Source organism: Macaca nemestrina, chromosome 2, assembly GCF_043159975.1.
Source record: "Macaca nemestrina isolate mMacNem1 chromosome 2, mMacNem.hap1, whole genome shotgun sequence".
NCBI classification, from domain to species: domain Eukaryota; kingdom Metazoa; phylum Chordata; class Mammalia; order Primates; family Cercopithecidae; genus Macaca; species Macaca nemestrina.
In genome coordinates, this window is record NC_092126.1 from 165830158 (window position 1) to 165855191 (window position 25034).

Below are 25034 nucleotides of genomic sequence, written 5' to 3' on the forward strand. Positions count from 1 at the left end.
TTTACCCTTTTGAAATGCATATAGAGAGATTTAAAGTATTTATTCTACAATAGCTTATTTGAAATATTTTGGACATGGAACTTAGCAAATGTGGTTTTCTCAATATCAAAATCAATGTTTTAATGCTCAGCTGTTAAATTGAGTGCTTTAGGATAAAAACAAGCTACAGCTGCTGCTGCCATGTTGCTTATGTATGGATGATACAACACTATTCTATGATTCCTGAAAAAACCTCTTTCATTAAAATGGGAGCTCTGTGTTTGTGAATACTTTTGGACTTTTATGATAACTCTTTCAGTTCAGAAACCATAGAGAGATCTTCAACTTTTATTATGTGCATTTAACTAGCTGCATAAATGATGTCTTCTAGACACCATGCATTGTTCTCATCTTTAGTTCCTTGATTTGCTTTTTTTATGAATTATTAACTATATTGGGAATGTTGCTTTTGAAAATTTTAGTAGTAATTTCCTTCCTAGAGAGAAATGTAATGTTTTTCTTCTATTCTCATATCAGAAAATAGTATACATTGAAATGTTAACAAATAACTAAAGCCTATGTCTAAATAAGGCAAACTATTTTTTTTCTTTTGTAGATTGTCTGTAAGAAGCTAGGTAAAGATAAAGGAAGAGGCAAATCAAATTGAATAATAGCAAATTCAAGAGTTTTGGTAAGGAAAGCTTATCAATATAGCAGACACAAATGTTTACAACTGAAGATACAGGCAAAATTGTCAGTCATATATTCCTACCTTTAAAACTCAAACTCATTTCCAAAGTCATAAGTTATTAATTTTCTAATATCTAGAAAGATAATATCTATCTAATATTCCTTTTCTCATATCTCCCCTCTGGTTAGAATATCACTTAACAAAATATTAAGTGAGAGAGCTGAAATTAATCAAACAAGTTGTTAAACATTATTTTTTATCTAACTTTCCTGAGCATTCCATAAACTCATTTGTGTGTGTATGTGTGTGTGTTGTGTGTGTGTTGTATGTGTGTGTATTTAATTTGGTTATCATATGAGACATATCTATGCGCAAAGATAAATTTACTGGAAATGTTTAAAACACCCACAGTTGACTCATTATTAAAACTAACCTAACACTATTACAAGAAAGGCATTTTTTATCTATTTGTAAGCTTTGTCAAATGCAAAAGGGAAAAATAATCAACATCTTGCAAAAGCAATTGGTCAAAGTTATTAATGAGGCAATTCTTTATGCAAAGGCATCATAGAAAAAGTAATGAGAGAAAATGTGACAATAAATTGCAGGCTACTTTAAATTGTATGACATTTTTATTAATAAAAAAGTCAACTTCAATGAAAATTGACTTTCTGTGCATTGCTAATACAAATTTCACATTTTATGCATTATATACCATCATGCTGTATTATCTTGACCCAGGGACAGAGTCAGTTTTCTGTGGCTTCCATAATTTGGGGACCTGCTCCTAAGAAAAATAATACAAAAAATTACTTTTGAAAAATTTACAAATCTGAACATATTGCTAGGGCATTTCCCAAGAAGGAAGAGTTCTGCCAGTGCCTTCATTGAAACATAACCTTCATTAGCTTCATGATAAATCTGATTCTGTCTTTATTCTCTTACTTAAGTAATTAGAAATCAACCATTAATATCTCATATTAATATTATCCAGCCATCACTTAGTAAATCAGTTAATCAATTGAATTATGTACTCATTGTGTTAGAATTACTTTACTTGCTGTAGCTAATAGACACTCACATTTCAGGGTCTTAACATAGGAAAAATTCACTGGGAACACACTTTGTAATGTAGTACCTGGATGACCCCGCCATTCCTTGTTCATGTCTTCATACCATGAAGAGTAAACAGAAATCTAATGAGCACTGACATTCTCTGCCATATTCATAATGTTCATTGTCTTTCAAACCTACCATATATCAGACATTGCACTAGGTGCTGGGGAAAAAAAGAAGATATCTGACAATGACTCTATACTCATAAAGAGCTAACAGTCCAATAAGTGAGAGATGAACACAAATGGCTCTAACGGCAGGGTGGATGTTGATAAGTAGCATAAGAGAATTACTATATTGAAACACAGAATCCCTTCATCCTTTTCCTTCACAATTCTTCCCTGATTTCCAACATCTTCTTTGCATGCTTCCTGTGGGAGTTTAGCAGCATTTATGTTGAGCTGCAGCAAATTACACCAAGTTATAAAGGAACTTCCTGGAATGAAGTTTTGAAATATGCTTTTTAGAGGAAACATGCACATTTTCTAAGCAAAGATTTTTCATATCCCTTTTCAGTTTAACCAGAGAAAACGGACCCTTTGACAAATAACAGAGCATTCATGTAAAATCAAGTTCTGCTAAAGGTCCAAACTCAGCAGTTCTTCCTCTCTTTGTTTCTCAATTCTTGCTTTAGTCAGATGCATTCAGCAGCCTGGACCTACAGGCCCAGAAGAGTCTGGTTTTGGAGTAAGTGATTGCCATGACCAAATGCAGGGAAGCTTTTTGGCCATGGCATTGCTCCTCATATCTCTTAGGTCACTGGAGTCACACATTTAATTTCTTGCTCTCTTTGCCTTCACCTTCTGCAGATCACTTAGCTCCTGACTGATCATGGCAGACCTCAAGAAGACACTGAAGAGAGGCATGCTGGGCACATGAACAGCATAGCCAGGGAGAGAGGGTAAAGGCAGTGAGATGATTGCTTGCTGAGTCTGGCATCATCCAAGGCATTCAATGGCATGCCAAACTTAAGTCTTAGAAAGAATAGACATGACATGGTTTCTGTAGCTACTGCCATCTGAGCATTAAATTTGATCAACACAGGAGTCTCCAGAACCGGCTTATCCATGGAAATGGCATCACTGTGATTTTGGGCATTCTCTTAGTTGTGGCCAGACTCTGACAATGCGCTGAGAGATATTAACATATTCCCTATGGCTTGTTTTGAGCATGGGGAGGTGCAATTCCAAATAGTAGGAACCAAGGAGATTTTTATAGACCTGAGATGAGTGGAATAGGATGCAGGGAAAAGTCTCCAAGGCAAGTAATGAGTTCAATCAAATGTCCTAGTCCCTTGGCCAAAAGTTGTAGCAGACAAGAAGTGCTGGATCAGTAACTAAAGGCCAGCCCTGGAACACAATATTTTTTATCTAATAAGGGTAAATAATTTCTGAATCATGAAGCTGAGGTGTTCCATACCTCTATGCCATAGCTAGTATTACAGCTGAGGAACTAGAGTATATCTTAGTGTACAGATGAAGCCATTAGTGGGAGGTAGTATGGATATGATGAAAGAGCATAGGCTTTGGGGTCAGAAAAGCCTGGGTTCACATGCCTATTCCAGCCTCTGATAACTGTTTGACAATTGTCAAATCTCTTAAAATCCAGGCTTTTCTTTGCTTTTCTATAATATGGAGTTAATAATTTCTACCTCGAAATATTAAATGAACTAATATGTTTGCATCTGGTGACTAGTGATGACTCAAAAGAAAATAACATTTTTTTTCATTCAACTACATATGCTTCTAAGAGATTTAAATAGTCTTTGAAGGGAGACAATTTTGTCATTATTTAGTTGATTCAAACTGAGGTCCAGGGGGTTTAAGTGTAACTTACTAATGCCATACAATAAGGAAATGGAAAAACACTAGTTCTGTAATTGAGAATGATTGACCTCACATCTCAATTTTATTGAACTATATTTAAAAATAAATATAGTTTCTGAAAGCATCAGGAATGAGACATATTTTAAGGTTACATGCAGCTCTTACACAATTTCTTTAAAAAATCTACAAGTAACAATGTTTAGTAGAGATTTGGCTCTGGGATATCTTTGTCAGTTTTTCGATTTTTCCAGATAAAATGTTTTCTAGGGTTGAGGGTCTTTGGTGGCAGATCAGAAAGATTGTTGAGAAAGTGAGTTCTGATATGGCTCTGTGCATGATTAGCCTGGTAAGTCTTTGGATGCAAAAAAAGTGTGGTTTTCAGATAAGCCTGCACTGAAGCCCTCTCTTTCTGTGACTATGAGAGGCCTTCCCCTTAATAGTGAGGTTCTCTGAGACATTCGATTGAATAATAAGGAACATATATGAGTTTCCTTCCATTGTGTCACTTGAATTTTAAAGCACATTCACAATTTCAGTCTGAGCCAATTCTATAACCACTAATTTGGATATAGATTTTCAGCTTCAACATAAATTGTGCTCCTCAAGAAGATTAAAGTTATGTGAGTTACACTGCTCCTGTCTTAGATAGGCTTTCTTTTTTTTCCTCACACTTTTATGGAGATTTAACCACTTTTCTTGTTCTCTTCCTTATCTATTGTCAATATAGTAGCTCACTTTCCTTTCACAGGTACAAGAAGGCTTCTCAATGACCCTGAAACTTGGGAACTGATCAGTTTTTAGTCACCTTCACCAACCCTACCAACATCCAGCAAAACATCCAAACAACACTCATTAATTACCATCACTTATGTGTTGAGGTTACAGTGAAGGACCAGTACATCCACAACTGCCAGCATGCCCGTTAGAGGACCATGACTTATAATCAGACAAGACACATTACTCAGCATGGCCTTGGGCATAAGAAACATGAAAATTTGCCCTACAGAATTGGTATAATCCATTAAAATATGGACTTTGGGTTTGCAGTGTTACCATGGTGCTCTCTTTTGTTAGAAATACCATCAGTGGATCAGAGCAGGGGTCAGCAAATCTTTTCTGTAAAGGGCCAGATAGTAAATATTTTAGGCTTTATGGAACATATAATCTCTGTTACAATTAAGAAACTCTGCTGTTGTAGCATAAAGGCAACCAAAGACAATAAGTAAATGAATGAATGTGGCTGTGTTCCAATCAAACTTCATTTACAAAAACAGGTGGTGATCTATATTTGGCCCACAAACCTTAATTTGCTGATCCCTGGCTTAATGTCATAGAGAGGTAAAACCAAAAACTCATCCAATTCAACCTTCTCATTTAAGAGATAAGAGAACCAAAGTCTGGAGAAAAGATGAATTGCCTAATATAACCAAGCTTGTTCATGCCAAATGGATAATTAAAACCTAGCTTTATAATTCCCAGACCAACAAGGTCTCCACCATAACAAATCATATTGTACTTTTTGATTCATCTTTCCCCAGGACTGTCTTCGCAGCTTCCAATCATGATGTGCAGTCAATTATACTGCTGATATTGGCAAAGAAATTTCTAAATCTGTATTACTTTTAAGGTTAGAGAGAGAACGAGTATTAAGGCATATATTTATTTTTGAAATATATTTTCATGTTGAATCTTTGAGCAGAAAAACCTGTGTTAATTAGAGTGGCAGAATTTTTACTTTAAAACGTAAAATATGAAGTCCTTCAGAAAAGTTTTTGGAGGTATTGCTTGAAAACCCCTTCTCTATGTTTCCTATCCATGATCAAACGTCCTAAGTATGATGTTGGGCTTTGTTTTATTTAAATATTTTATTTAATTTTCAGTCAGTGAAGGGGACTAAGTAAGATGTTTATCTTAAGTTCATAACTAAGACCCACATCATTTTTAGAATGAAATAAAGAATGACCCAGATTTGCCAAGGGTTTTGGTGTGAGGTCTTGAAAATCTTTTCATCTTACAACTTGGGCCTAATTATGGTTTATTCATTTGGACAAATAATAGCCTTGATGAAACAAAGGACCAGAAAGAGGCAATGTGATTGCTATCTTCAGAGAAATTCCATAACATGTACACATTTCGTTCATATAGCATTTTCACTTGACTTAGTAATGAACAAGAGAGATTTGAGATAACTTTCAAATCTATTTCATTAATGGAAGATGCATCCATTTCTACTTTAAATTTGTAGTTTGTAAGTCATCTTAGTGGTATGGATGTTACTATTAATCACAAAAGCATAATGAAATGTTTCTCAGGCTGTGGGAGCACCACACAACGTAGAATGCATTTTTGGCCATTGTCCAGTTTATTTGGTCAATGTAGACAGTCAATCTAGGTAATTGTGGACCTAAATTGGATTATCTGATCATAATTATTCCTGTTTGTCTGTACACATCCATCACATTTATCAGATAATTGCCATATAGTTTTCATTTTGTGTTCTCCTGACTCATCTTGGGTAAAATGGAAAAAAAAAAAAAAAGATGGCCCAAGAATGAGCCTTGGGTTTAGTTTTGACTTTGTCACTGAGTTTTCATGTGACCTTTGGGCAAATTGCTGAACATCTCTGGGTCTTTGTCTCTTTCTGAATTTGGACGTGTAAGGGCTTTGCCATGTCTGAGACTGTGTTCAACTTTAGTGATACAGAACTGAATCAGTTCTACATGCTGTAACTTAAAAAAAGGTTTTATAATTTTTAATTACATTGTATACTTAAAAATGGATAGAGTGGTTAATTTTATGTTATGTGCTCTTTAGTATTTGTTTTTGAAATTGATGTAGGGAATCACAAAGCCTATCTTTCACTTCCAGATTAGATTATCTGATTTTGTGGCCTCAATGACTAAAATCACTAAATGGCCATTGTTTTAGTCATTAAGATAACTAAATAAGATTGGCTACTAGTTGTTTCATCTGTTGCTTTTGATTTGCCTACTTTAACTGAGGGTTGAGCAGACTCACCCCTAATGGTTCTTTGCCACGATGTTCAAGATGGGCAGAGGAAGGTGGCACTGATTCCTTTGATATCTGTCAGTTTCCAACTTACAACCTGACAGAAAGGCAACTATGTGACTTTCTCTCCAGGTCAAAAGTTGCAAGCTAACATCTTGAATGTCCTGCCTTGGTAGGAGGAGAAAGAGGTAACTGGGGCAAAATAAGCTACTTCAAGATAAATACCAACATTCTAAAAGTGAAGGGTGTAAAGTTGCCAAGCACTTCACACAACGTAGTGTAGTGAGTCATAAAGTTTAGTGCATGATTAAAAGTATATATTCATTAACTTGCCAGTGTCTTGGAAATGACCTCAACTTAAAATCTTGAGAACAGAGCTTGCAGTGGGATTTTAAGGAAGTGACATGGTTTTCTCCCTCCTTAATAAATCCTAGCTCTTCCCATTTTTTAATTTCCCTTGGCTTCTTACCTCACCAATTCTGACCACCTTGTTATTGCTTGTCATTCTCTACTTTCTTCCCTCCCAAATCTGACTAGCTTATCCCTGATTACCTCATCTCTGCTCTTTGCTGGCTGTCAGACTCTGAATGAGCCTGTTTCATTTTGCACTTTCCACCTTCTGCCATTTTCTGCTCCAGCACTGTGAAATTCAGAATGCAGTTATCTATGACTTGAAAATCATTCTTGCTGGGGCTGGTATTTTTTATGCCCTCTCCAAGACTGGTCATTCATTTGGCTAAGGGCAATTAGAAGAGAAAGATGGGAGGGAAAGTGAAAGTGTCAGGAGGTCTCTACACTAGTTTTCAGCTGCTCCGAAGAATTAAAACCCCCAAGAGAAGTGAGAATATTATTCTGCCTTACAGTTCTCCACTTCAGCTTCACTGGAGACTTATAAAAACAATGACTTCTTATTTCATTCTCAGGTCACACAAGAACTTCCATATTCCTGGATAGTTAATCTTATGTTGCAAAATCTTGACATTATCTTTTATTCTTTCTTTGATATAAAACCTGATAGTGATATAAAAACTAACATATGCTTAGCTAGACAGAAACATTAAAGCATCTGCCTTATATCCTTATTATTTAAAATATTTTATTACCATTGCAATTACAATTAAAACACTAACTCTAACAATAACCTAAGTATCAATAAAATTTCTAAATATTCTAGTAGAGAAAATAACTACAACATTTTAATCAACAGGTATGGTCGAGGACTGAAATATGATGTTACCTCAATTTTCCAGTGAACTGCAAGTTAAATTAATTTGTATATGGAAATATCCTGGAATAAATATGCCTCTGAATAGAATTTAGAGACGTAAGTTCCTCTGTAACACACCTTCTCAAAATGCAGGTTGCTGGGCACCATCCCTAGTGTTTTGGATTAACTATGAAGTAGGATTAAAGAATTAGCATTTCTGACAATTTCCAGATGCTGCTGATGCTTCTGGTGTGTAGACCACACAGGGAGAATCACTGTTCTATAGCTACATATCCTGTAATATTTTCTGGTAGGTGTTATTTTACTGTAACAGTATGTTTATAAAGTCATTCACAAATCTTTACAAAAGTCATTTATTTATAAGATTGTATTTTTTTCCTAATAATGTTCTTGGTTAAGCTAACTTACACTTTCAAACAAATAATATTTCATTTAATTTGGCTAGCAAAGGGCCTGGTTTGTCATTGGGAAGGCTTAACTCTTTTTCTTAATATTCAGCCAACTGTCTTTTAAGTTTTTTTCCAGTTTTATAGAGATATAATTGACAAATAAAAATTGTATATATTTACAGTGTACAATGTGATGTTTGACCTACATATACATTGAAAAATTATTACCACAGTAAAGCTCACTAGCCTATCCATCACTTCATGTAGTTACTTTTTTTTCGTGGTGAGAACATTTAAGATGTATTGTCTTAGCACATTGCAAGTGTGCAGAACAGTATTATCAACTGTAGCCATTGTGCTGTTTATTGGATCTCCAGAACTTATTCATCTTATAACTGAAAGTTATTCTTTGACTAATATCTCCCATTTTCTATTCCTTCTTCCCACAATCAAATCCTGGAAATCACCATTCTACTCTCGGCTTTTATAAGTTCTACTTTTTTAGATATAAGAGAGATACAAGTTATCTTTTTTTATAAGTTCTACTTTTCTCCACATATAAGAGAGACAATACCATATATGTATCTCTGTACCTGGCTTATTTCACTTAGCATAAGATATCTTCCATGTCCATTCATATTGTCAAGAATGACAGGATGTCCTTCCTCTTTAACTATTAATGATATTCCATGGTGTCTGTGTGTCTGTGTGTGTGTGTTACTTTTCTTTTTTTTTTAATCAATTCTTCTGTCCGTGGACACTTAGGTTGATTCTTTGTCTTGGCTATTGTGAATAAAGGCCTCTTATTTCCTACGTTTCACCAATAATAATAAGTTTACAGATTGACCCTGGTGATGGACAAAGTTTCCAAAAGGCAAGTTATGCGCAGATCAACATACATATCATTTGACTGTCTTCTGCAGCCCAGATTGCTCTATTTTCTGCCTCTTGAACTTGACTTGTGCCCATTTTCCTCACTCCTGTTGCCTGGGTACAAGTTAACCAGGAATTTCATGTGCTTGGATAGTGCCTTCGTTCTCAATTTTAGTGGCTATGGAAAAGAAATAACTTTTGCAGACTGGATTAGATCAGAAACACAGGACTTAAAATTGCTTAGAGAAATATGGCACTGACCTGAGCCATATTTCCCAGAAACAGCAGAAAGCATAAGTAATTTAAAATATATACTACACTGTCATTTATTTCTTGGACAAGCTTTTACAAATCATTTACATTAACAGACAGTATTTATTGTCATGTTGTTTTGGGAACGTATCAGTTTTCATAAAGTTAGCTCTGGTGCAGTACAGTAAGAGCAGATGCTTAGGCAAACTTGGGGCACTCAGGATCCTCTGAGACAAGTGAAGTTTTGAAAAGGCTGCTTGTACCTTAGGGAAACCTGGGGTAAAGGCCCAGATTTCTGGGGTGACCCAGAGGTGCCTCGTATCCTCACAACATCTGTGCATGTCATTACACAGCCACCTGTCACCCTGGAAAACTTCTGAAAAGTCCACATTGTCTGGCTTACTTTGTGGAAAAAAAAATAGCCTGGCTACTAAGGCTAAGACTTCCCATTCTCATTTGTAAATGATTTCTCTTTATTTGATGTTATTGCATTTTTAACAAATCTGTTAGGACTAGGATAATGAACCATGAGGGTTATTGACACTAACTTTGCCCATAGGAAAAGGGGACAGTATGTTAGAAACAGGCTTATTTAAAAACAGAAATTACATTGATCAGGTTAATCAAATGAGAAATTCAGAAGGTTATGCTACTCAGACTCCTGTCTGTGTTGATGGTTCCAAACATAATACTAGAATAGAAAGACAAGAGCTTTCTTGTCTTTTCAATTCCTGAACCATTATCCTTTAACTTGGAAGACATTAATCCAAAAGAAAAACAACTTTGCATGCCTACTGAAGATGGTATTGCCATTTAAAACTGTATCATCACTTCACTAGTCTCTTATGAATCTATTTGCTTAAGTGACTCCCATCAGTTCACTGATGTAATTTCTTTAAAACCTCATCAGCAAACATATGTTTCTTGAATGGTTCATATCTTAGCCTTAAAATGAATTGTAGTTTGTAGCTTTGGAGGAGAAATTGCTTTGCATTTATATCAAAATCAATTCCTTGCTTGAAGTAAAGGATTGACCTTATTATTGAAAACAATGGCAAGAGAACAAGCTGACAATACATACCATTACCATTGCCCCACATATCTCAACCAGTCAGTAGTAATTCCAAATTCCAAGCGAGATCCTCTGTCTTCAAAACTGAGGTGTTTTACAGTCACTTTATCCCTGTCTGCAGAGGGCTTACACAACCAAATGGGACAGAGGGGTAACAATTATATACACACAAGTCAACAATCAAAATAATAGATCTATAATGTACACATATATGAACCAACAACTATGTGCAGAAGAGTGCTCTGGAGATTTATAACACCTTATGAGGCTTAATTTGTTTCTGGCTTTGATGCAAGTTTATGTTTCTTCCCTTTGAAAGTTTATTGTGTACATTTTGCACATTTTCTAAAAGTCCAACACATTTTAAATTATTTCTTTGGTCTGTTTTTCAGATCTTTGTCCTTCCTGCAGTCCCTGAAGACTTTACCAAGCACTTCAGTTTACAGATAAACAAACACTATCTTCACACCCCTTAATCCACAACAGATAACTGAAGTATTTAGTAAGTTATAAGTATGTACAAAAATATTATATACCTAAACCACTTTGTACAAAATTGATGATGAGAATTAATATTTATTATTTACACATGCAGAAAGATATACATATTTATTTCTCTTTAATCCTATCACTGTTTCATAAATATTGTACTTAATCCATCAATAATACAACATACTTTCATTAATCCCAAGAAATAATTAGAAAACATTTATGATAATGATAATATTACTTTGTACAAATATTATACAAACCCATTAAACCCATAGGGAAAATCGCAGCTGGTAAGAATGTCAGATACCCTGTCTGCTCAGAAATAGATATAGCAGGCTGCTTATTTGATATTTAATGGAAAATTAAGCCAACTAAACAATATTTAAAAGCAGACATTTTTTACTTTGTCTTTAAACCTTAGCTAAGACAGATTGTCCTTAACATTGAATCTTACCTTCTAAGTAGTCTATTTTATACTGACTTCTGTAATATATTCTAGTTTCATATCCTTTTAAAAATTGTGTTCTATGACATTTAGATGTTAGCAATGGTTTTCAGTGATGGGTCAAGGTTTTTCATTGAGCCATTGCTGCTTGCTTTTCTTGTTGGCCCATGGGTTGCTGCTGTACTATACTTCTTTTTCTGATTTGTCTTAGAAAAGTAGTGACCCTGCTTCATGTCACACTATTATTTGAGTGTGTTTCCAGGTGAACATTTAGTGACCGTGCAACTACCTTCAAGGATTAACATAATACTGGCCATTTAAAGATATTCACACCAGTCCACTTAAGGATTTATACTCACTATAGTAGTTTGTATAATGTGCCATTTTTTGCATAGTTATGGGTAGTAAGTATTATGTTTGGAACTACCAACACTAACTCAGATTTTATATTGTGAACATTTATAGAAGAGCAGATATGTAATATTTATTTCAAAGTTCAGTTTAGTTGCCTCATCCTGGAGGCTCATGAACTCATGCTGTCCCGTTGACATCAACAATTTTGGAAAGTTGTGTGCTTTCCGGAGCCTCAGTTTTAACACCTATATAAATGGAAAAATGATACTACCTGATAGAGAAAATGTAAAATTAAAATTAGGTAACTTATATGGAAGCATTTAACATCCTAATGAGAATATACCAGTCCCTCCTTCTGTCTTTTCTTTCCATCTATCTTTCCTTCCTTTCTTCCAACAGAAATCTCTCTCTTCTTTTTGCTTATAGCTCTTTTAAAGCACATGACTCTGCTTATGTTGTGGCATTTCATGTCCATATCTCTCTAAACCTTGACAGCAAGGGAATAAGCTTGTTGCCTTGCAATGCACAATGGCTAGCACAGTGCTTTTTGGAAAAATTTACATGCTAGATATTTGTTTTGATTAGATTGAGTTTTTGAATTGAGCCTAATTAATGAGTATTTCATAGTCATTTGTTGTAAGATTCACTTGCTAGGGATGGTATTTTCTCCTCTGTCACAGTATCGAGTAAATTATTGTAATCTCACTATGTGCAAACGTGTGTGTGTGTGTGTGTGTGTGTGTGTGTGTGTGAGAGAGAGAAAGAGAGAGAGAGAGAGAGAAACAGAGACAGAGGAGGAGGAGAGAGAGGGGTAAAGAAGCATCAGTAAGGCCTGTCACTCACTGGGTGAGGAATGTGATTGGGGGATTCCTTCTACTGTAGGAAGAACATTTTCTCTGCTGAGATAATTGGAAAAAGAAATATCAATGTGAGGAAGATGAAATCAAAAGCTAGCAACTGAGATGAGCCAAAATACAGAGATAGAGTAGGTGTAGGTAGAAGCATAGAGAAGCATGTGACGTGTTGAGCCTCTGAGGGGAAGCACTCCTGGGTCTGGTATTTGGGAAGGATTTCAGTGCTGAGGGCACAAAGAAGGCTGCATTGACCTGAATACTCAAAGGGAGGAGGGGTGGGACTCTGAGCTCCCAGCACAGCTGCCCAGTGCTTCGGAGGCCCCACTTTATTACTTTCTAACCAAGTAGCTTCATGCTATGCTTCATGTTTGCAGTAGGCTTAACAATCATGTTTTATTAATTAATCCTTACAGCTTTGCTCCGGGCTACATCTGTATTATTAGCCTCATTTCATAGATAAGAAGGCTGATGCACAGTGGCATTCAGTAACTATATACAGGCAGAAAATTAAGGGCCTTCGTTAGACAAAGCAACAGGAGCCCCTTGTACTTTGATACCTTGAAAAAAATATGAAGTTGATTTAGGCTATTCTGCTGTCCCCCTTCTCAAGATACATTTCAGTTTTTTTTTTTTTTCTTTTTGTCTACTTGACTACCTCTTCAGACTCAGCATGACAAGAATGGGTAATCCCATTTTATTAAAGTTAAAGAGAAAACGAAGAAGTATGCTACACAAGTGTCATGAGAATCCCATTAATCATCCAAGCAATCAAATCATAGGGCACTGAAATTAGTATTAGCGACTGTTGTCCAAAACTGTCCACTTAAGCTTGTCGTGGGTGACATCTCAGCCATCCTTTGTGTCACCCAGGAACATGCAGGTAATTCTGTCTGATGTGGAGGAGGCAGTGTGGGAGGGAGGATTCAGCTCCAGCTCTGCCTGAAAGCTCTGGTGGAAAGGACTCTGCAATGATGGTAATTTCTAGGGAAGAGTGAGGAGATTCTAAGAATTATTTTTAAAAGCAGCAAATAAACCTATCTGAAATTCCCAGCTTATTTTGTGAATGTCCTCAACTTATGTGGTGAATGGCCTCCAGTGAATGACTGGATTTTCTTCACTATATTCAACCCACCTGAAATGCCCTTTCCCTCTTCATTGCTCAATCTACTCTTTTGTCTTCCTGTAAGTCCAGCTCAGTGCCACAAACCCTTCAAGGTACTTCACTGTCCTCATGAATAGCTACCACACTGTTTCCACCGTGTGTGTGTGTGTGTGTGTGTGTGTGTGTGTGTGTATAGTGCTTTCTTTAACTTGGTATTGAAATCTTGCATCACTAATTTTGTAAATATTTGTATTTTGTCTTCCTGTATTTTGTCTTAAAATATTTTATTTGATGTAAAATATGTCCTATATTTATGTATAGTCTGAACTGCATCTGCATCTGGCACAATATAGCAACCACATACCTTTGCCTCCTGAGTCTTTCAATTATGGGTGTGAGGGGAAAAAAAAGCGTGGACGCCACCCACCCATTCTATGTTTGAACCCTGAGAGAAGGCTTTTATTTAATTTTAAGGCTGGTGATGGGTAAGTAGATCAAAAGAAGAAGTAATAGTTTGAACCTGTGGAGGAACATTCTACCGTATATAATTCATTCATTCTTCGACAAATGAGAGAATTTGGGATTAATAAAAATTACAGATAAAAATCAAAGTGTTATAAAAGTGTGCTCTTATGGTGTGTTACTGGAATCGCTGTCATTCCCTTCAACACATGCACAGAACACAACCTGGAAGCCTGCCAAAGCCTCTCAGGAGTGTCGTTTGTCACACCTGAAGAAGAAAGAACTGCCAAGATAACCAGAAGATGCAACGGTGGTCAGACTGCTGTCAGATTGCCCATTCTTGGGTCTTTGGCCTCAATGCAAATTAGTGCATGTTGACGGGAAATGCACACAGGAATTTAAATAGGACCCATACCCTGAGCTGCTTCTTGCGATAGTTTACTCCAGACCCCTCCCCTGTCTCAACAGGGGGACTGGTCAGTGTTCTAGCATTAGCCTCCCATAGTATTTTAAATAAGACTTTATTTTGTCTTTTCTGTGTCAGGGTCTCTGGTTGCCAGATTGCTGAACTAATTAAAAGGAGCACAGACAGGTCTTGCATTTTTTCTTCCTTAGTAAGTTATTGGCAGGAGTTCCAGTCTTTCAGGTCAGAGTTTGTAGAAGCAAGTCAGAAATATTCTTACTGACTGGCAGGTCCAATCACTACTATGGTAATCAAAAAGCCATGGTGGGAACTCTAAAGGAAATGCCGTTACTCAGGTAACACTACCTCCTACAGCCATGGGGACCAGCCGCTCACTTGTGGTTTTACAATATTGCATGAAGGGATCCCCCACATTTTAGAGTCAGAGATTGTAACCTGTTCATTGTTCTATTCTCTTTGCCTGATGTATTGATTGGCACAGAGAAGATACTTCAAAAATACTTGAGTTGAGTGGATTTATTTTAGTAATCTATCTGCAGAAAATGTAAATTCCATGGGGCCATGTATCTTAAGATTGCAAAAATGAAGATAAGGAAGGATGCCTGACATTTACTTTCCACCTTGATCTCAGTACTGCTAGAAAATGATTTGATCTTACTAAGCCGGTTTTCCTGTTTGGTGTTTTTTCGTATGCCTGGTTGTTGGTAGTATTCCAGGCCATCTGTCTGCCTAGGCCAGTCATATAGAGCGGCACTGGAGATTTTCCTGTGCATAGAGGTCATAGCCACAGAAGGAATAAGGTCAGCTATTGTGGGACATGCTCTGAGGAACTGCTGGAAGTAGATGTATGTAGAATGGTTTGCAGAATATAGGTTTGGGGAATGGGAGGCTGGGCTGGGCAAAGACAGAAATTGGGAAAAATAAAGATAAACACACAAATCAGAAAGAGCTCACAGTATTTTGGCTCACAAAAATGGGCAAACACCACTTTGTTAGACTCTTTCCAGACTTTATACTTAATTGAATGTTTGGTGTTTTCTTTTAATAAAATATGCTCCTGCATCTATACTTCTGATTTTTAGCCAGAATCATATAGTCTAGTATGATTTCAGACTGTTTTTTTCAAAGGAAACTCATCATAAAAATTATTTAACAAAAATTTCCATCACCGTATTATCTTTGTGGTAACCCTAATTTATCTAACAAAGCTTTCAGTATTATTTACGCACATTAAGATGTGAGTGACCCAAAGTGATACTTCCCTTAGGTATATTTTCATCTCATAAGATGAAACACAACAATGATTAAACCAAAGATATAGGCCGCTAGTGGCAGAATTCAAAGTGTCAACTATTGATCAATGGGGAGATATTTTTATAGCCCGGATCCTTTCATGATATTCATCAATTCTCACTACTTAAGTTTATCTTACTAACATATAAGAATAGCTTAGCCTATACATAAAGCAAAAGATACAAGCATGTATTTATGCTAAAATGTCTGGGATATGAATTTTAAGAAAACCATGAAACATCAGCTCAATATATATTTGATTCAAATATTAGCTGAATATTATGCTTAACTCTCAGTTACTTCCTCTGTGCTTCAACTTTCCTACTTCAGTGATGTCTCTATAGGTACAGTGTTGACCCAAGTTATAATTACAGAACATATTAACTCAATTAAGTAAAACCAGACCTGTCCTGTATCATCTACTTTATCTCCAGTTATGGGAAAGGTGTATATCCTACATTAATATGTTTTCCAGCAAATTGAAGTTTAATTTGTAAATAAGAACTATTCATTATAACAATTTTGATGTCAATTTTAGAAACTATACACTGCACCCCCGTATTCATAGAGTACAATAATTGCTATTCAGCAATCAATAACCTAGACCATCAGTATAAGTAAGAATCGTACTCTGAGATACTGTGCAAATGATTTCAGGTCTTAAGTTATTTGAATGTGTTTCCAGGTGGCCATTTAGTGACTGTGCAACTACCTGCATAGATTAACATAATGCTGACCATTTAAAGATGTTCACACCGATCCATTCAAAGATTTATATTCACTAATGGTAGTTTATGTAATGTGGTATTTCTTGCATAGTTACAGGTAGTAAGTATTATGTTTGAACCTACCAACACTAACTCAGATTTTATATTGTGAACATTTATAGAAGAGTAGATATATAATGTCTTATAGGTTACCAAAGGATTATATTATGTATAATATCTTACAGGTTACTAAATCCTGATTGTTCCTACTCTAAATGCTTCATAAGTTATTCCATTTGTTTTGCTAATTTCTCCTCCTCTTTTCCCAGAGTTCTCATTTTAAGTAAAATGCATAGGCTTTACTACATGATTCCTTGCCCCTCCCTACTTTTTGGTGCCTTAATTTTCTGTTCATGCCAGTTTTGAACTGACCATGAGTTAAGTTGAGTTTCCCCTTGGATCAACAATGTGCAGGTAGTTGATTTGGGAGATAATCTCAGAAAAAAATGAGCAATAGAGTGAGGAAGTATGAGCAGGCATACAGGGAAACCAATAAAGGGTGTGTTGTGTACCATTAGTGCTTAGACCTAATGGAAATCACTGGAACTCTGTGAGAAAACCAGTGTCAGAATCTTCCTACGTAAAGATGAAGAAGTGAGGGAGCAGGGTCTTTGTCTCCAACTTCTGTCTGTCATTGGATGGGAGCTATTCCCCAGGGCATTTACTGCTCAACACTTTTAACATGCTACATGAAGGCCAAAAGAAAAGAAAACCCTCAGGTGGAGAATCACAAGAACTTGCAGTTTGCCATGGTCGGCAATTTCTGAAATGGCATGTCCCAAGTGAATGCGAGTAGTTTATCAATAGTATCTGCAACAACCAGGTCACCAGTAAGGAACCTGTGACTACGTGGTAGCCTGCTGTATTTATTTACTATTTCTTTTTTGAATTCCAAACTTTTTGTGATTAGATATTATTTAAAATTGTCAGAACAACCTGTGATTCTGACATAGGCTAGAGCTACATATGGCCACTTTATTAATAACATTTCAGCTTAAATGTATTTCCTTTCTGATTTTAATGTGCATATGTTAGATGAATAACATCATAAATCTGATTTGTTTACTGAAAGTACTTGACATGAGTTAGCCAGTTCTCAACAGGGTGCCCTGTATGTGGAAGACACGGTTAAGATCTTGTTTACCTCTGACAGGTGAATTGCACATGCCCTGTAATATGCAGTACCTCACAGCCGTATTCATATGGCATTTTTGCATAGTCTCTGCCTAAAAAGCATCCTGTGACTTTTTCTTTGGTACCATGCTGCTCCATTATATTTGGTAACTTTCCACTAAATGTCTTTGTCCTCTACCCTCTAAGTACATATCATTTGTGTATGAGAAAACCATCTTTTCTTATACACAGGCAGCAGATGTGATTAGAGGGAAATCTAATTTATCTGGGGTACTCTAGAAATGGAAGGAAATTACTTCACAGCAACATTTACAAATGCATTCATCATAGGCACCCAGGCATTCCAACACTACCAGATGATGGCTTTGTGATCTCTATGTGGTCAGTGTCGAACTGCTTTCTAATGGGCTATATAAATTTCCTCCATTTTATACTTATGTGTTGTGCTTGGAATACAAGACGAATGTGTTGGACAAGGGGAGGTTGGTCAGGTATGGACAGAATTTTATCTTTGGAGTCTCTAATAGTGTTTCTAATTAGTGTAGCAAAGGCCTCTGAATTATTTGTTAGGTTTATCTAAGTATGACTGTTTGGAGAAGATACAAAGAATGACTTGTTATCCCTTTTCTCTTGTGGTAATACATTTTTAGATCTCATGTTACCTTGAATTGATTAATTTGTACATTTATGCATAATTCAAGACTTATTTGATCATATGCTGTGTTAGGCATAAGTTATCTGTGTTCACTGGACACCCAATACCCATCTTATCTGCTGTATGTACATGTCCTCAGGTGGTTAAGCGAGAAAATACGAGGGGGGAAAATGTAAAAGAAAATGCTGAGTGAGTCCTGGAAGTCTTATACGTGTCCTGTAGGGGTGAAAAGAGGAGAAAGTAGGAGATGAACTTAGATTTTAAATGCAAAACAGAGTGGCAAAACCGGGACTAAAGAAATCTGTTAAAAAATGTAGCTGCCTTCTGGTCCAAGAGCTGAGGGTCAGAAACATTAAATGACACTGGTCTGTTGCTTCTGGGTCCAGATATGCGTCTCTCTGAGACAATAGACGAGCCCCTCCGAGCCTCAGTCTCCTCGTCTGTGAAAGGAAATGTGTAGATTCGATTATTTCTTCCAGGTCTGTACTCACATGAGGCCATCTGGCTTTTAAATGCAGGCATATTCATATTTTCCTTACCTTCAATTCATATTCTCCCTTTTATTCATCTCATTTCTCTCTCAACCACAACAAAACACAGTTTAGTAATGTTTGTTATCGGCTCACTTTTCTTAGCTGTACCTAATTAATAGATCATATAAACAAATATACTGAGAAGTAGAAAAATACCTGTGTTGCAAGACTAATGTCATTATACATAGCAAAAAATTCAGAATACAAAGAACATATTACCATTTATAAACATTAAGGGGCAGGAAATAAATGTCACTGATGGAGATCTATTTATACGTATCAGACCTGGTACTATGTATTTCATTTTTGCATTTTGCCTTTCTTATAGAAGTTTCTCAGAATGTTACGGAGATTAGAAATAAATGAATGCCCATAAAAATAATATCTCCAGGCAATTGCAATATCTGATGTAAAGAGTATCTGCAGGTTGTGAATTTTAACCACAGCTGGCTTGCAGCTTCTGCAAATGCTTATAACAAAACCCAGAGGCACTTAAATTTGATGTATTCAATGTTTTGGGGAGCAAGTGGATAGATGTTCTCAACTTATATTTAATTGATATATAATAGATTTAGTTGTAGTCAATTTTACTTTGGATAAGATGGAGCAAATCCAATTTTGCTATGTTTTCTTAACAGTTTGGAAAACTAACTTTGGGGAAGGAGTCAGAGAAACAAAAGATGAAAATACTAAATGGAAATAGAATTCAGGTGATATTAGGTTTCCTAATATCAACAGACAATATCAGTAGGTTTTCTCTCTCTTCAAATATACATGTTTAAACTTGTTTTAAAACCAGAAAATGTGGGTATCTATACATTGAAAACAAAACTGGGACGTGAATGTAAGACAAAACTCACATAAACAGACAAAAAATAACCCTTAAAAATGACCATTGTTATTTTTACAAAGGAATTCTGTCTTACACTTTACTTTCACAATACTGGGTTTTAAATCTAACCAAACTAATAGAAAAAAGAGACACTGGGAAATCTGTTAAATATTTATTTACTAAAAACATAATTTTTCAGAGGGCAGTCAGGGAAGACAAAGCTGTGTGTTAAATATGAGCTCCCTGTCCAAAAGAGAATATACATTGTCTCTGCTTTGCAGCTCCCCACCCCCATCCCCGGCTGCAGATAAAGAGCTGAGACCTTACTCACATGCAATTATTAACACTCCCAATAAATCCTCAAGATCCCGATCCTCTTGATATATGTCATGGCAGAAATAGCTCAGTACACGAAACGACAAGAAATGCTGTTCCTGTCAGTGGAGAGATACTGTCGTCCACGTTAAATCACAGGCAGATGGAGGCACTGAGAGCCTGAGTTCATAATGCCAGGACTTCATGTCTACCAGAGTTCCAACTCTATCTCAGACACGTGTTCTTCACCATGGCTTTGACAGAGGACACTGCATCTGAGATAATGTTGCCAGTGATTGGATCCAATGCCTGACTGGGTTTCTGACTGGTTTGTCTGTCTGTTTTGTTTTGTTGGTCTTTATATAAACTTTTGACACACTTCTAGGACCCTGATCAAGCCATTTCATCTTCATTCTCTGCAGTTTTATCATTAGGGAGACAAGGTATAGAATATTTACTTTGTTCTACAGGAACGCTAGGGAAATTATACAACCCCATTCTTCTCCAGTCACTAGGGAATACAAGTTCATCTGTCAAAGGAAAAATATCACCTTCAATATTGCTGTTCTTGGATCAGGCTCATTGGTAGCCTAAAAATAGAATCACTGAGATCTTGAGAGAGGACTTTGGCCAAGACACTTCAGTACCTATTCCCCATTAGGTGTGAAGTGACACCTTGGGAGTAGAAAGAATGTTATAGGGGCTAATAAGCTTCTAAAGGAGATGAGATAATCACCTGTAATCATTAATGGTGGTGACTCTCCTCTACTTTGCTTCCAGGAGCAAGGAGTGGTGCATTCAATTAGTGGACAGTTAAATGTTTTTCTCCGATCCCTATACATGTCATGCAAAGTGAACACCACAACTTAGCTGGTAAGAATTCCCCAAAGAATATAGTGCCATGAGGAAGGGGATGAGGACACAGAGAAAGGGCAGTAGGAAGGCAAAGCAAGCTATAGTTCAGTTAGCTATTCTGTGACAGAAAGAGAAACCACAACTCAAAGATTATCAACCACGTGCTGAGTGTGAGCAGAACATACGATTTGCAATCAAAATCAGACAACGTGCTACTCTCAAATGCCCAAGTCAGGGTTTTAGTTATTTTATTGAAGGTAAATCTGGAAATGTCATGGAAAAAGACAGACTCCCTCTATGAGTAGAACCATGGGACTTTCCACTTGAGACTGTGCAAAACAACAACAACAAAACAAAAAACAACAAAAAAATGACCTTTGCATGATAGTCTGGCCCTGGCCTTCCAGTCCTTCCAGGGCTATGAACAGGCACACAATTTTGCAGTGTGAAAAGAAAAAAAAAGTTAGGTGGAGATTAAGATGAGTGTTTTTAAAAGCAAGTGAGAGTGTATATGTAAACTCTGAAGGTGGACCTGGTACCACGCTGAAAAAGGGATGAGATAAATAAAGGAGAAGAAATAAAAAGTCATGGACTTGAGAAGGGACAGTCAAGTGAGGTGCAGCCTGGATGCTGATGTGGGGGTATGCTTGGACAGCATATGTAAGCAGACAGTAAGCACAACTGAGATTGTACTCCCATCGTTTTTATAGCTCCGTTAGGAGGATGCCACTTTCTATCCTTTTTTGCTATTCTTTTTCTTTTTCCTTTTGCCAGTTTTTTTTTTTTTTCTTTTTTTTTTTTTTTTGCCAGTCAGGTATGAAAGCCCAGGGTGCCTTGGTACTAACTTAAGTTGCTTTTGATTTATTGTCTGAAGCCAGGTTTTCAAGTTCCAGAGGCATTTACTTTCTCCTAGCCATTAACCATTTGGAATAGTAAACTCGCTGTTCTGTGAATTTTTTTTTCCAGTTCCAGATGAACGACTTTGACCTCTTCTCTACATGGTGAAAGAATTGGAAAATATAACCCAAAATGAAATGGCAAAAAAAAAAAAAAAAAAAACACAGGGTATTTTGAATAAATGCAGATAAGAGGGAAACTATAGCCTGGCATTTTGCAGAAGATCTCTATAAAGACAGGACAGTACAATATGCTTGGGGTAAATGGAAAGCACTAGCAGTCTGTGGGTGAAGATATAAAATGGTCAGTCAGTCCAGTTTCAAGTCAGTCAGAAACACTCACACAGATGCTGACATTTCAAATTCTTGAAATGCAATATTGCTATTTTCAAACTATTGAGGTTCATTATTGCAAGCATTGTAGGGGGGGTGTTGATGCTGCTGCTGCATCACACAATACTGCCTTTAGGAGTGGGTCAGGTTCTCAGTCTACAGAACTATGGAATAGAGGTTTGGTTTAGTCTTATGGCCAGTGTGAAACTTACAGTTAACCACTTTGTCCCGTTTACCTGGGCTTCTGGGCAATTCAAAGCCAAATGTGCTGCCTAATTCAAATGTATAGACATCTATTGCGTACTGCCATTTGTTTTCTTTTCCAACTACTTTTTGTCACATGTGATCTACTTCTTTTATGTATTTGTACGTATTTTTGAAACCTGACGCAAATTTTTGGAATGAGGCTTATACAAGTAAATCAGCTTATATCACTAAATATTAAAGGTATACACAGGGGGTGAGGACACTCATGAGAAGGTATACCTGGGCACTGATCTGGTTATGTGATATTGGCTCTCATATATTACATATTTTACCTATTACAGATAACCTTTCTTTGGCTCTTACCATGTATCATATGCATTGTTAAGCACTTCATATTACTAGTACTTTATTTTCATAATTTCGTTTGCACTTCATTGCAATTCTATGTTGTTATGCACTTAGTGACAAAACGGATTCAAAAGAGTTCTATGTTTTATCCAAGATCAGTCATCTAATGAATGATGGAACTGGGTTTCCAGCCAGGGCAAGGCTTGCTCCAGAGTCTATTCTCTTAACCCTGGGGATAATAGGTCTGAATTCAAATCACTGTTCCATCATATAGTAAAGATGAAACCCTGGTTAACGACATAACCTTTGTCAACTTCTGTATTTCCAGTCTCTAAAATGAGAATAGGAATAATAATAGTACTTAAATCAAGTAATATTTAAAACTTTTAGAATGGGGTTTAGAAAGTGCTCAATAAATTAAAAATATTAACTATTGTTATATTTAAAGAATACATACATAGTGTACATAATTAAAATTATTTTCCTACCAGTAGAGACATTTTTTCAATATTCAGTGAATCACATCTCATAACTCCCGCACATATGCCCCGGCAGTGACTGTTCCCAGGAGAGCCAGTGTTGGAATGCACATGTCGACATTTCAAATGTAAGGTTCTGCAAGGTCAGTGTGTCCCAGGAGAAGGCCAGCTGCCAGGAGACCTTGCAGGGCAGCATTTCCAGGGTGAATTCATCACAGCTGGAGTCCAGACCTTAGCATTGCAGGTCCCAGTACTTGTTCTGGTTAATGCCCCGAGCTGATTATTTAGGGGGGATGACTTGTACCAACTCACAAAAGACTGAAGCACATAAATTAGAAAGCCACTATAGTAATTTACAATGAAAAATATTACTGTTAACCGGACCAGACATTTGCATCAGTCTGGCCAGTGAATTTCTGCCCTGCACACAAGCTACACAGGGAGTCACATTAACAGAAGGTTGCTTGGGGAGCAGGATGCTTGTTTCAAATGCTTAGTCTCATCAGGTGCTAATGGCAGCATGCATCCATCTCCATCTACCTGTCAGAAAGAACAGACATTCTGAGCAGCCCAACAATGCCGAGATGTCCCTTCCTTGGACAGGAGCAGAATAGACCTCTGTGTTTTCATATTTCTATAGTTATGGCTGACCAATCTGTGCTTTGGATTGTTATTTTCTTTCTTTAGGCATATTAGCTATCACAGGAAAGGTTATTATGGTCCAGAGCCATCCTGCCTCTTAATGGTAATATGGCTCGATTTCTGTTTATTTAATAGTTTAACATTTAGAGGGCACCTTCATTGTTAATCTTTTCAAATTCTTGTGGGTGCTTCTTAAACTACATACACAATGCAGACTCTACCTAATGTTACTACAGCATCATCATTTTCTGATGGTTTTCTCACCATCCATGTAAATTCCTACTAAATGAATCTCCTTCTCTCTATTAAAATACACTAAGAACCTATACTTCAGCTGTCATAAATGCCAGTGTTACCAATGCCCCATAGGTTGTTACTAGCCTTCTTCAATATATTTAAACAGTAGATCTTAATATGTATTATATAAACTTGATATTTTATTGATAAAAACTTTATGGAATTATTCTAATTATGAGACCACATTAATCACCACCATGTTAGTAAGATCCTAGCACCATTTTTGACCTTCTTCTTGCTTCCCATAACATCTAGAATAAACTTAAATATTCTGGGTATGGTCAAGAAGAACCTGCATAATCTTGCCCTGGCTGCCTCTCTGAATTAACTTTCTCCCACTTCTCTTTCTCTCACACAGCCTCCTTGATGTTTTTGGAATATGCCAAGTGTATAGCTACATCACATCCTTTGCCCTTGCTCTTCCTTTCTCTGGATGGGTCTCCCTCTAGGCAACTGAATCTGGTTCATTATTCGCCCTGTTCAATTCTGTTCAAAAGTGACCTTCTCAAAGAAATCTTCTGGCCATACTGTCTAGCATAGCATCCTCTCACACTTTATATCCTTATCCTGCTTTGTTTTTCTTCTTTGCAGTAATCACCACCTGATATATTATGTGCATTATTTGTCTTTCTGAACAGGATATATTTCAAGTGGCAGAGGATCTTTTGTGTTGTTCACTAACTGCTGAATACCGGGTACTTAGATAATATTTTTGAATGAAAGAATGAACTTGGTAATATTTTGGTGATAATCAGATTTTCTTATTTTTCTTGTTGTGCCAGCCATACAAGCTTGCCTAGAATGTTGTATTGGTGCTAACTTTTCATTTCTATGTTATTTTATCATGGTTATATCAAAGGAAGCCAGGGTAATGGTCATA

General features: G+C 36.5%; 1 long non-coding RNA gene across 1 annotated transcript in view; it reads left to right on the forward strand.

Moving 5' to 3' along the window:
- The window catches only part of LOC139362055 (uncharacterized), a 350698-nt gene that overhangs the window by 63747 nt on the left and 261917 nt on the right, over nucleotides 1–25034 (forward strand). The gene's annotated exons all lie outside the window — the stretch shown is intronic.